Below are 14174 nucleotides of genomic sequence, written 5' to 3' on the forward strand. Positions count from 1 at the left end.
GAAGGCTTAGAAAGAGGGAGAAAGAAAAGTTATTTGCTTAAGAGAGAGAAGAGAATAGGATTAGATGATTGCTAATGAATAAAAACAGAGAAATACGACCCTTTTTATAAGAAAAATAGTCCGAAAACGATCTGAAAAAGACCGAATCCTATTATGAGTAAAACTGCTCCTATCGTCCCGCGACAAGGTCTAGCGCGACGCGACAGCTCTGTCGCGGAGCGACAAGGTCCAACGCGACACGACAAGGTCCAGCGTGGCGTGACAGCCTTGACGTGGTGCAACAACTTTGTCCTTTCGCGATGGTTCACGCGTTTTCTAAAAATCCGTAATCTAATTAAATTCGATTAATAACGTCTGTACTTATCTTTGAAAATTAGATTTAATCTCTTTAAAAACACTTTTTAAAATCAAAATAGAATTCTTTATTTTCATAAAAGAATAATTATTATTCCTAACCTCATTAGAACTCAAAATAACCTTCTAGATTATTCTATAAAATTAAAATAAATCCTAATAAATTTAGCAATATTAATTAATGGGCCCTCCACTAGATCATTGGGCCATAAAACCATTTCAGGCCCAATTTAGTATTTTTGCCATAACTTCCTTATTTTTCATCGGAATTGGGCTTATAATATATCGTTAGAAAGCTCTTTTCGAGATAATCTATTTACACCATTATTGGACTCTTCTTATGGACCAAACTAAATTGGACTAGACATTTTCATAAATAGAGTTCATTTTCGAAAACAGAAAGAAGAGTTATTTTATTAAAACAACTGCATCACAAGACTTTTCACACTTTCACCTCGTTCGATAATCAAATGACATGATAGATATTCATCACTGGGTTTGGTTTTTGGGTAGACACAATTAGGTGTCTACAACACGACTTGAATCTTTTCATAATAATTAGGAAACTATTGCAAATAATGTTGGTAGTAGAGTTATTTTGCCTCCAACGTTTATTGGTAGCCCCAGTGATTTGAAGAGAAAAGGTAATTAAATGCAATGGCTTTGGTGCAGAGATATGGGAAGCTAGATCCATTTGTAACAATCACATGCAATGCAAACTAGCCTGAAAGAAAATTTGAGTTGTCACCTGGTGAAGCTGCTCAAGGTAGTTTGATATAGTGTCCCGTATATTTCAAGTGAAGCTTGTAGAACTAAAACGAGATATCACGAAAGCAAAGGTGTTGGCGAGGTTGCTGCAATGATCTATGTAATTGAGTTTTTAAAAAGAGGGTTACCGCATGCACATTTTATGACAATTCTTAAAGTTGAATACAAGTTGAAATCTCCATAGCAGTATGTCAAATTTGTTCGTGCTAAAATTCCACTTGGTACCATTCTACTGTTACGTAAAATTGTTCTAAGGCATATGATCCATGGATCTTGTGGGTGTTTGAACCCGCAATGTTCATGTATGGCAATGAATGGTAACAAAGCATCATGTAAACATTAATTTTCAAAGTAGTTCTATATAAAAACCATAACAAATGAGGACGGGTACCCTACTTATAGGAAGCGGAACACAGGTAAACCATAACAAATGAGGACGGGTACCCTACTTATAGGAAGCGGAACACAGGTAAAAATATCACTATGAGAAATGCTCAGCTTGATAACCGGTGGGTGATCCCATATAATCCCTACCTTTCTAATTAGTTTGATTGTAATATAAATGTAAAGGTATGTTCAACAATCAAAAGTTGTTAAGTATTTAAATAAGTATGTTTGTAAGGGCCATGATAAAATTTCGTATAATGTTGTACTTGTAAATGGTAAATCAATTGATGAGATTAAACAATACCAGTCAGTGCGATGGGTTTCCTCATGTGAGGTTGCCTAAAGACTTATTTCTTTTGATTTGTTTGACATGTATCCTCCTGTGATTCTTCTCCAAGTGCATCTGCCAAATCAAAAGACGCTTCAGCTCCATGAACATGAAAGGCTAAATGTTGTGGTGTCAAATTCAAAACAGTCTCGAACAAAGTTGACTGAATTTTTTTTGCTGTAAATGCTGTCGTGCCTGGTGGTATATGCCATTTATACAAAAAATTTTGTTAGCATCATACTTGGGATGCGTCTGCTAAGAGTGGACTGAATGATTTTGGACTGATTTCAAGTTGGTCATTTTGCATTTGTTTTCCCAGTCGAGGGAAAGCGATTTTACCTACGCTTATTGCTTTTGAACATAAGAAGTCCTACATCATTTGAGTCACTGAGAACTGTGAATGGTTATTTGTGTACAACTTTCTAAGAAGCAGCTTTAAAGTTGGGCTTGCTGGAGGAAGTTGATCTGCCAACTCTATGCTTAACTGAAGCATGTGAAGTGCAAATGCCAGATGCACTGCGCCATCTTTTTGCAACTCTTCTTGTTTTTGGTCAGATAAGTTATCCTCCTTCTTTATGGAATAGGTTCGACTCATTTCTTTTAGAAGATTTTAGCCACAAATTTCCCAACGATAAAGAAAAGGTTTGAGTGTTCACAGCAAGATCAATTAAAAATCATCTAGAAACACTAGGTAAGCCGCTTTTAGACTTTGGATAAGATGCCTTGAATGCTGATTCTTATGATGAATTCAAACGCACAAAGGATATTATTAACGCTTTAGATGCACCTATTCCCCAAGAATATATTGATTGCTAAGGGCAATTAAACTCGGCTTAAAAGAGTGCGTTTGATGCTGTTATGCAACATGTCATTGAAAAAAGCCTAGAGCTTTCATTTTTATACACTGCTCTATATGCTAAAATTGGACTAATGAAAAAAATTGTGTTTCCTACTACTACATCAGGATTAGCAGCAGCGAACATCCTATCTGGTCATACTGCTCATTCGAGGTTTAAGATTCAAATTGACTTTGAAGCCTCACTAGCATGTGCTATTCCAAAGCAAGGTAGCTTAGCTACATTGCTTAGGGAAACAAAATTAATTATCTAGGATGACGCTTCGATGGAAAAAGGAAAATATAGAATCTTTAGATTTGTTGCTTCAAGATTTGTGAGAGAACACGCTCTTGTTTGTTGCGAATATTGTAGTTTTTGGAGGAGATTTTAGGCAGATGCTGCCAATTATGCCACGAAAAACACAACGTAAGGCATTTGAGATAAGAATTATAACCTCATACTTATAGTAAGAACTTAAAAAGTTTCAGCTCACTTAAAATATCAAGGCTAGAGAAGATGCTCATTATTCTTCTTATTTGTTGTCCTTGGGAAATGGAGAGCTGCAGGAAACAAAAAAATTTTATGTTCAGTTGCCGCCAGATATTATAAGGCCCCTTGCTATTGATGGTGATCCTGTAAAGAAGCTTACAACAAGCATTTTCCCAAAGATTAGGGAACATCCTTTTACCACAGAAATAGGGACAAGTCCTTGTACCACAAAAATATTCACTGAGCCTTCCATTCTTACACTAATGAATGACGATGTAGATTCCATAAATACATTTCTAATTGACCATTTCCCAAGTGATCCTGTTATGTAAAAGAGCTTTGATTGTGTAATGGATGACATGCACACTATTTATCCTACAAAATTTATTAATAAATTGTGCCCTAGGGGAATGAGTCCCCGTGAATTGGGTTTGAAGGAAAATTGCAATGTGATTTATCTAAGGAACATACTTCCAACATGTGTGTGATTTTGATAAGAAACATACTCCCATCATCTGGTTTATGCAATGGTACGAGGCTCATTTCCAAGAGGTTCTTTCCAAATATCATTGGTCATTATAAAGGATATATTCATTTTATACACAAAGTGAACTTGAGGCCTTCAAGTTTCCTTTTAACTTCGAGAGGAACCCATTTCCTTTAGAGATATTTCCTAGCCTTGCGATTTGTTGACCGTCATTGCAAGGAAATACCTTTAGAGATAAGTTTTGCAATGAAAGGACGAAGGCAAGGAAATATTTCACGTCATTGCAAGGAAAACAAATCGCAAGGAAAACCTGTAGCATTCATCAGTGGTATGACGTCATTGCAAGGAAATACCTTCACGTTCTGCGATTTGATTTGATTTCACGTCATTGCAAGGAAATACCTTCAGTGATTTGATTTCACGTCATTGTAAGGAAATACCTTCACGTCATTGCAAGGAAATACCTTTAGAGATAAGTTTTGCAATGAAAGGAATCCATCATATGCAAGGAAATAAATGCTCATTTTTATTAAAAGAAAATAAATAAAGAATCTACAAAAATTAATCTAAGGGAAAAGAAAGGTGCCTATGCTAGACTTATTGGGGAAAGGAAAAAATGAAAAAGAAATAGAAAAAAGAGGCCATGAAATCTTGTCGTTGCAGCTCGCCTCTTGTCTTGTGTCATTCGCTTCATCATCACCCAGTCTTCTCGCTAGCTAGAGGCAATGGGACCTTGTTTGCTTCTATGAGGTCTTGAATGAGATTTTGAAACCTATAGCATTCATCAGTGGTATGACCGTTTCCTCGATGGTACTTACAATAGGAGTTTGGATTCCATCTCGAAGATCGATTTTCTGGTGTCAGATCCTCGGTAGGGCCAATAGGTTTGATTAATCCTCGATCGTAGAGACGATCAAAAGCAGCATCGTAGGTCATTCCAATGGGTGTGAACTCTCGCCTGGGTTTCTTTCTAGATCCTTGATTGTCCATGGCTAAGACATCATTATGGTCAAAGGTACTAACATTATTACTAGAGTGGGCGTTTTCGGAAGAAGAAGGATTGTCGTTCTTCTTTCCTTTCCAGCCACCGTGGTTACTATTGTTAGTAGCTTTTTGCTTTGCGAGGCCGTCTTCGATTTCAATTCCGATGTCATAAACGGCCCTGAAAGTATTCAAGTTGTGTTGATATTTTAAGTGCTTTGAATACTTTTCTTGGAGATTCTTGATAAACATCCTCACAAACTCCTTTTCGGTGGGGACCTCAATCATCTTGGCAGAAGTTTCCCTCCATTTATTAAAGAAAGAAGTAAAGCCTTCATTCTCTTTTTGTCTTAGCATCTCAAGTTGTCTATGATCGGTTTCAACTTGGATATTGCACTTGTACCTATCAATGAAAGCATTTACTATCGATTCCCAGGTAGAGGTTTTCTCCTTGTCAAGGGAGAAGAACCATTGTTGGCAAACGGTTTCAAGAGATAGTGGGAACAGAGAGGGGAAAACCTTCTTATCGATACCCTTAATGTTCATTATAGTTTCAAAAGCTCTTAGATGAAAATAAGGATTATCTGTTGCCTTGAATTTAGGGATGTTAGTGGCGTTGAACTTATGCGGAAGAAGTTCCTTGTCCAGCGAGACCCCTTGTGAACTCATGCCCTGAAATTTATAGTCACTAGATAGCTTGCTTAGACTCTCTTGCATGAGATCCATTTGTTGTTGCTTCACGAGATCATCGATCTTGAGTGCGAGAAGTTTCAGTGTCTTAGTCACAGTAGCCAATTGGTTCTTAAGATCGTTGACTTCTTCTTGAGTTGCCATTATCTTCTTAGCCTTCCTCTTTTGACGAATCGGTTTATCAAAAAGCGAGACTTGAATAAAGAGGTTGTCCTTGATTAATCGCCCTTCTTTCCTCGACCAAGTACTGTGGAAAAGGAAGTTGGGGATATTTATTGTTAATTATTTGACTCAAACTTTATTCAACATGCAATGGATGGAGGAAGTGAAGAAAAATTGGAATAGAATGTGAAGAAGATTTAGATGGAGGGATATGAAAAATTAGGAGTAGAATGTACCCTCAACTCAAATGACGAAAAGACCGACTCATGCATGAACCTAAGACATGGCCATGGTGATGTGTACTCAAAGTGTGTGCTAAGACTAGTGAGTGTAGGTGACATGTTGAGACTCGTGTGTAAGACCATGGGACTTAGTGCCTAAACTCGATCATTGATTCAATTAAGCATTATTGTCAGCAAAATTAACCGAATTAAACAGAAAACTGATTAATTAGACATTAGGTGATGACTCGACAAATAATCCGAACTGTTGGCCAAGCGACAGGACTGGCGTCGCATTATGGTGATTGGCGCTAGACAATTAAGTAAATGTCTGGCGCTACACACTACAATGTGGCGCTACAGCTCAGACTTTGGCGCCAATATTGGAGCTTTGGTCTGGGACTGTTTTCGGTATTATTAGTCAACTGGGGTATGCCTAAAGTCGTACTAGGTCAATTTCGATTAAAAAAAAACTTTATTGACTCAAATTAATTAATTAATTAAATAATTAGGCAAAGTTCTTTAAGTCATTAATTTTAGTCTCAACACAAATCAACAAACGGTTAAGAGAAACATAGAATATATATGCACAACAAATAATGCACAATTAGTCAAGTAGGCACAATATGATGCAATGAGTTTGCAACCTAACCATGGCTCTAGTTCTCTAAAGTTCGGGATATGGTTTAGTCAATAGAGGGTCCATGGTTAATTGTCCGGATGCACCGCGCGGAAGCCTAACCGTGAAGGGTTGGCGCGAGTGGATGGGACACCGCGAGTTTTAGAAAAAACTCACTTCAATGGTTTGGTGAATTCAACATCTCGGATGTACCCTTTGTTGCCAGTAGCGTTCAATCGGGTAGATGGAGCATGAATTCCCAGAGGGTTATGTCCATATGTAGAACACATATGGGTTTCAGAAAAGTGAGAAAAAATTCAATCAGGAAGTAGGATCGAGCAAACAATACGAAAAACCGGTCGAAATTAGAACGCATATTTCTGGCTCGGTATTGGGGGAAATTGGCGCCGGCAAACAGAGACTGGCGCCAACTTTTAACTGTAGCGCCTGACGCCAATACTGGCGTCTGGCGCTACGGCTAAAAGTCTGGCGCCAAGCTCTGGCCCCTGACGCTACTTCCCACATGCTTCAGCAGCTTTCTGTGCTCGATAAAATATTCCAGTTTCGCGCGGTGTTATTTCAGTCCTAGTTGTGAAAGACATTCCTCAAATTTCCTACGTGTAAAATCCTATGTTTTTTACTCATTACGGATGGTCTTTCCAATGAGAACCTTTTTATGCATATGACAATAATGTTAATCAAAATTATGCACATGAAATACTTAGAACTTTTCGAGTCTCATCCACTCATTCTAAATTATTGCCGAAACAAATTCAGGAATTAAAATAGAAATCCTCCCCAGCAGAGTCGCCAAAAACTGTAGGGAATAATTTCAAGCCTTTAAAATCCCACTAGCTTGAACCCCACTGTGATCATACACTAAAGTATGGTGGCGTCCAAAAAGGAAGAAGATAGAGCAAAAGAGTCGCCAACAAGTTTTTAAGGAACTTGTAAACCGTTCACGAGGTGAAGGTTACACCCCTTAACGATCCAAGAGATCGTCAACTCCATAAGGTCATGAACCAAATAAGGGTTCGGGGATGAAGGTACAAATCCAACCTAAAAGAGATTGAACCTGCCCTAATAATAGGCCTCTACTTTATTCTGCTCGTATTCATATGCGCTTTCTAATTAACATGCAATCAATAGGATTAACCCTAAACCTGTTTAATCTATGTTGGTTGAATTTAATGCACAAATAAACTATTATTGGCGATCACTTGAATTATAATCATAATTAACCCTAACAAGATTATTAATTATCTTATTAAGCGTGATTACAAGTACAAAATTCCCTTTAACATGCAATAAAGGTGATCAAGCAATAACAATAAATATAATCAAGCAACATAATAATAAATAATCACCATAAAAATAATAATCATAAAAAATCATGACAATAATGAATATCATAATCATAGCAATCATAAATATTAATAATCATAATTATAACAATATTCATGTTAAAGCATAATAAAAGTAAGATCCTAGGCATGATACTAACAAGATTAATAACAAACCCTAGCATGTCACTAAGCAATAAAAATCAAATCTTTAACCCTAACATAATACTAACAATCATAAATATTAGGAAGAGAATAAAAGGCATCGTAACAATCATATTTAATATTAAATATAACCTAGACATGATACTAGGAATATCATAATAACAATATAAACATGATATCTACATCATAAAATCAATAAAAGTACTTACTTGGATGCCTCGTACCTCTTTCTAATTACAAAATACACACGTTAGTAACTTCAAGGAAAATAATAATCAAAACAATAAAATTAAATAATCAAAATAGAGATTTGGGACCAAACCCTCAGAAATTAAAACCTTTCACGTCTAGGACGAAGGCAACTTCGAATATGGCTAGGTGTTTCTAGATCTTGTGAATGCGGAATTTTGTATGAAGAACAAGAAAGAATTGAATGCTAAAAGAATTAATGTTTATTGAGAATTGATGAAAGATGATGAATGAATTGTAGAATGAGGAGAATTGGTGAATGAAAACGGAGTTTTGAATACCATATTTATAGAGAAAATCAGCCAAAAAAGATAATTTAACAAAACAAAGTCTGAAGATCACAAAACAGTATTGGCGCCAACCCTGGCTAGCTGGCGCCAGGCACCAGTGGCTAGCGCCAGGCGCCAATGGCTAGCGTCTGGCGCCAAGCCTGGTTCTAGGCGCCAAGGCCTGGGGTTGGACGCCAAACTGGATTTCAACGCGTTTTCGAAAATCTGATAAATTTACCGTACTGGAAGATAAAATAATATAATTTCTTCGAAAATGTTATTTGATCTTGATTAAAACTCTTAAAAGAGTCCTAATTGAATTAGGAATGAAAAGAACCTTCTAGAAGAATCTAGAAGATTAAAACCATTCATAATTTCATTAGGAATGATAAATCATATTAGGCCCTCCCCTAGATCATTGGGCCGTACCTAAAGCTCAAACTGGGCCCAGTTTAGTAAATTGGCCATAACTTCCTCAATATTCATCGGAATTGGGCTTATAATATATCGTTGGAAAGGCCTTTGCAAGCCCCATCCAACTACACCACTATTGGACCCATATCATGGACCAACCAAACATGATTGGCTATTTTCTTAAAATAAAGTTTTCCAAAACAGGGAGAAAGAAAAGAAATAAAAACTTTCCGCAACACTAGACCTTTCCACGCTTTCGTTTCATTCGATTATGACTCGACGTGAAAGGTACTCATCACCGGGTTTGGTTTTGGGGAGACACAAACGGGTGTCTACAGTACTATGCTAAAATAACGTTCCTTTTAGGGAGGAATCGCTATTCTAGCCCTAGTTACGGCCTCTACTAGCTCTTTCTTTTTCACAAATTCAATACCAAACAATATATGCAACGTGATACCTAAAACTGAGTTAGAAGATTTTATTTACACACATTGATCACGTAGGAATTACATTCCAAAGTCGTTATTCTTTATATAATTCAAGTTCGTGAGAGGAACAAAATAGACAAGATTCGCCTTGGCTTAAGTGATTACTCAACAATTAATTAGAAATCCGTTTAAAGTGATCAAGCAATACTAATTAATTAATTAAAGTCCTTTTGAACAATAAAAATAAAGGTAATCGATTTAGTGCTCGGGAATTTACCACTTATCTTTGTTAGATCTTCGTATAGAACACTTATGGACTCCTTCTTGTTCGAGAACCTCCATCATAGTAACAATGATTAAGTGGGGTGAGTGTTCAGGACAAGAAAGTTTAGTTGCACCCAAGTTCACAAGATTTCTACCAGCGTTTTAGGTTAATTTATGTGTGTTTGAGCCTCGTATTAAGCTCCTATTCATAGGAGAGGATACTATTAGGGTTTTAAGCATTCTACCACAACAGGTGTCGCACGCATCTAAATGGGTTGTGCGCGATTGACCTGCACAAGTAACTTAGTTGCGTTGCTATAGGCAGCGTAACATATTGTCTTGCGCGCGGTATTATGGTAAGATTCGATTTCATATTTTTATAAAATTCTGAATCTTTTGCAAGCGCATCACTAGCCATTGCGCTGGGTGTTGCGCGCAACCTTGTGAGCTGCGCGCGCCAGCCCAGCGCGAATCTTTGAGATGCGCGCGGATTTATCTGCTGCAACATCAATTTTAACCTAGGCGCCTCTAAATCCGTCATTATTAGTGTTTAAGCTCGAACTTAAGCCTAATTATGATCGGGCTTAGTTGAGTGGACCTTAATGCTTTTACTTTTGGTTAGGCTAGCTTATTTTTATGTTCTTGTAATTCAATCGGTTATCCATAAGTGTTATTCACGTTAATCCAACATGAAGGTGGTTTTTTTTATTGTCATTGCACTTCCTGTCAGGAAAGGAGGCCAAAAGTAGATGTCTGCAATTAGCCCCCACTTTGATCGAGTCTAGGATAGACGAAGATTAAAGTAGCCAAGGAAATAAATCCGAGACTTTTTCTGCAAAGTTCTCAAAAATAGAGAATCTTTCAGAAATGTTTAAGGGTGTCGAAACAGTCCTTGGTTCGCTAAATGCTGGAGACAAATAGCTGTTAAGGCCAGAAAAGAGTACTTTATAGTCTTAGTGCGCTAAAGAATCTAGATTAATCCTTTGTAATTGTAAAATGCTTTTACAAGTAAAGGTGTTATAGGTGATGTCATTTCATGAGAAGAAATAGGTTTTAAAAGGATAAAAAGGGGATGATGTCCTCCTAATCATGTCATCGTTGGTCTAAAGCCCCTCGACATTCATTGAAACTTTAGCCTGATTTGAACAAGTTTTGAAACGATGATAAAAGAGTGTTTCGGCTTTCGCAGCCTATATGTTTCGGCTTTCACAGCCTGAATAAAGTTTTTGACAATTCGCTTGTCAAAACACAATACTAGGTGTCCACAAGATAGAAATACATGTCTCACTGGAGGCATATATCCAAATCTAGTGAGAGGTAAGAAAATAGGCAAATCTCTCAGCAGTTTTGTCCACAAGATGAGTACACGTGTCTCAAGATTGGGGGCACGTGCCTACATAGATGCGACATCGCACGTCGCTCTTTATACAAGGGGTGGACGACACCCTAACTGTCTAGTAAGCCAGTAAGCTCATAAACTATCGTAATTGCTTCCAATCAAGAAGTGTATGTTCTCGAATGGTTTGGCACGCCTGTCGACTCGTGAGCTAACGCCTAAAGTAAAGTAAAGAAATTCTACCATTTAGTTACGAGAGGTAGATCACATTAAGCTGGGAAGAGGTGAAATTTTACGCAACACCTACACCATACACTTTTACGCCGTATGATAACGCCGCATAATTTTACGCTGCATGATAACGCCATCATTTTCGCTTTGGACGTGAAAATGGAAGAAAAGCCCGGACATTTATAAAGTCATTACAGTAAAATGACAAACCTGTTTATGGGAGCTGTTACGTAAAGCACCACTACGGAGCGTCTTAAGATGCTCCTATGAAAAATGTTCAAAATGTATGCTTTAGGAAGGCAGAAAGCACGGTGTGCATGCAAGATGATGCAAAAAACTATTAATGAAGGAAAAAAACTACAAAATTCAAAGCAATTAAAAGGAATCGCGATAATTTGCGCACCATTACTTCTAACAACGAGCAAAAACCGTTAAAATTTAATCAAATTGATCGAAATTATAAAAACGGTCTTTTAAGTGAACAACATCCACACGCAACACAGTGTGTCGCGCTGGCCAGGCGTGCGCATCGTTCTTAGTTGCGTGCGACATTTAAATCAGCAAAAAGAAAATCGTTGAGCGCGATTTTTCATTTCGCACTCTCTCTCCTTCCTTCGCCATTTTCGCTTATTTCTCTCTATAAAAAGCTCAAATTTATATTGTTTTTAAACCTAAAGGAAGTAAATCTCATCCCCTATTCATATTTGCCATAATCCAATGTAAGTTTTTACTAATTTTTATTTATTTTTTTAACTGAATTTGGGCGATTTTCGAACCGTAAAACCCTGAAATTCGAATTATGGGTTTTTTTTTTTTTAATTCGGCTTGTTTTTCTTGAATTTTATTTTTTAATGTTATTGTGCTATGCTTAGGGAGAATTTTGCAACAGTTTTCATGAAAAATGGTTAAGTATTGAACTTTGTATGAGCATTTCTTCGTTCAAGTGTGTTCTTGCATTTTTTTTTCTTTCAATTTTAGTTCGATTTATGCTGTTTTGCTTGTTCATGTTGGTTATAATTTCTGTTTATGAAGTAATTTATAGCATTAGATTTAGTATTATTTTCATGAATCATGCTTTGAAAATTTTGAATTCGGAAAATGGTGCGAAGTATACTCTTAGCTTTTTTTTTTGCCATGTTCGAACTCAAAATTGTTTGGTAGACGATAATTATGTTTGTGTTATTATTATTCGCCTAAAAATAGTTGATTCTTTGAGATTTAAGAATATAATATCTTGAATGTTTTAGTTGAAACTAGTATAGGATGGACTTTGTAGGTGTTAAAAGCCCCCGTTTATCGAGTTTGACTGCAGGTATCATAGCCCCCAAGCATGGGTGGCATTCGATTTTTATCTTCTGTCCTTTTGGTAGTCGTTATGCTGCCGAAATGGGTTTAGAACATGTTTATTTAACTTAGTTCCAGTTTTTAGGAAATAAACTAATAGGGAACTTTATCCGTTTATAGCATGGATACCCCTCTATTTGTCGATGCCGAGGAGGACTTGGGAGTTCCTTTTCCTGACGAGGTAGTTCGCCCTTGAAAGAGGGTGACACGTCCTCGTGAGGAGGTTCAGGAGTAACGCGCCACAACTGATCGACGTCGCCAAAAGGATGTGGTATGGGAGGTTCCTCCTAACTGGGACCCTCGGGTCCTTAAGTGGGACCCAGACCATCACGTCTCGATTAGGAGTTGGCGCGGCATAGTGAGTTTTTCCGCGTCTTAATTTTTTTTCTCTCTCCTTTTTTTTTCTTAAAACAAGTCGTAACTGCATTATTTTTCATATGTTTGTTCTAGAGTGAGCCCAGCATGCGTTTGTACAGCTCGGGTGTCTAGAGGGGTCGTTTTTTAGAGTTTACCCGATTTGGTAAAGGAGGTGGTGGAGCTTTTGGGGATCAGCCCCCAGTTGGCGGCTCTTCATGATTTATCGAGTCAGCCTGCGTCGTCAGCTTTCCTTCGTGGGTTGCTAGAGTTTTGGTGGGATTCCACCAACACTTTCCATTTCCAGAGAAGACGGTAACCCCTTATGATTTCTCTATGATTACGGGTTTTCCTTTAGGAGGTGAGCATGTAGTTTTGGAGGTCAGACAAGAGACTTCGTTACCTTGTGGGGGACCGCCTTGCAGCAGCCCTCCACTTGTATGCGCAGTCTTGTTAGTACTTGGTCCTTGCCGACGAGTTGTCGGCTGATGAGGTTGATCGGCAGTGTACACTTGAGCAGCTAGCTCGGATATACATACATTGCTCACGTTCTTTCCGTCACTATCTTGAGTGATCGGGGAAAGCGTTTCGCTTTTGGGTTACTCATTTACCTCAGTGATATGGGGCAAGTAAGAAACCTGATTTGGGCGGAGGTGTCGTATGCTCGTATGCTTACAGCTATGGGCAAGGCGACTCGGGTGATGGATTCCGCGGCGGCTACAGAGGTGCCTCTGATCTCCATTTCGTGGTATGGTCGTATCCTCGAGGTGCGTGTTTATTTTTAACTTTCATTATATTTTTAATCACCATTTTGGCCTTTTAATCTCATTTTCTTTCTTTTAGGCTTGGGGGTACTCGTACCTACCTTTCTTAACCCCTAGGATGCTTAGGGCAGGTCACGATTAAGGAGAAACGAACGACTTCAACTGGCAACTTTCGCTAGAGGATTCTTTTAGCGACTTGTGCGTTGGTTAGTATGAAGCCATCCATCCGGCTATGATAAAGTATTTTTCGGCGGTCAAGGCTGAAGTGGGGAAACTTGAATAATTTCATCTAAGTCAAGTTCCACGGTCTGAAAAATAACCAGGGGGATGCTCTGTCAAAGTTGGCATCCGCCGCCTCTTGTGATACGCCTTGGTCAGTCTTTAGGGAAGTAATGGAAAAACGAAGCATATCTGATGATGAGCCCATTGGAATACTGGACCGAAGTTCTACTTGGATGGATGGCATCCGGGCGTATCTGACAGACGACACGCTCTCTGATTCACCCCAGGAGGCAGCCGTGCTGAAAAAGCGTGCAGCAAACTTCGAGATGAGAGAAGGAGATCTCTACAAGGCGGGGTTTCAAAAGTGTGTCACCCAGGAAAAGGGGAGAGAAGTTCTCAAAGAGTTGCATGCGAGATACTGCGCCTATTCTACAAGTGATAGGTCTTTAACCGTTAAAGACAAGCGGCA

This window comes from Chenopodium album, chromosome 9 (genome assembly GCF_948465745.1).
Source record: "Chenopodium album chromosome 9, dcCheAlbu1.1, whole genome shotgun sequence".
NCBI lineage: Eukaryota > Viridiplantae > Streptophyta > Magnoliopsida > Caryophyllales > Amaranthaceae > Chenopodium > Chenopodium album.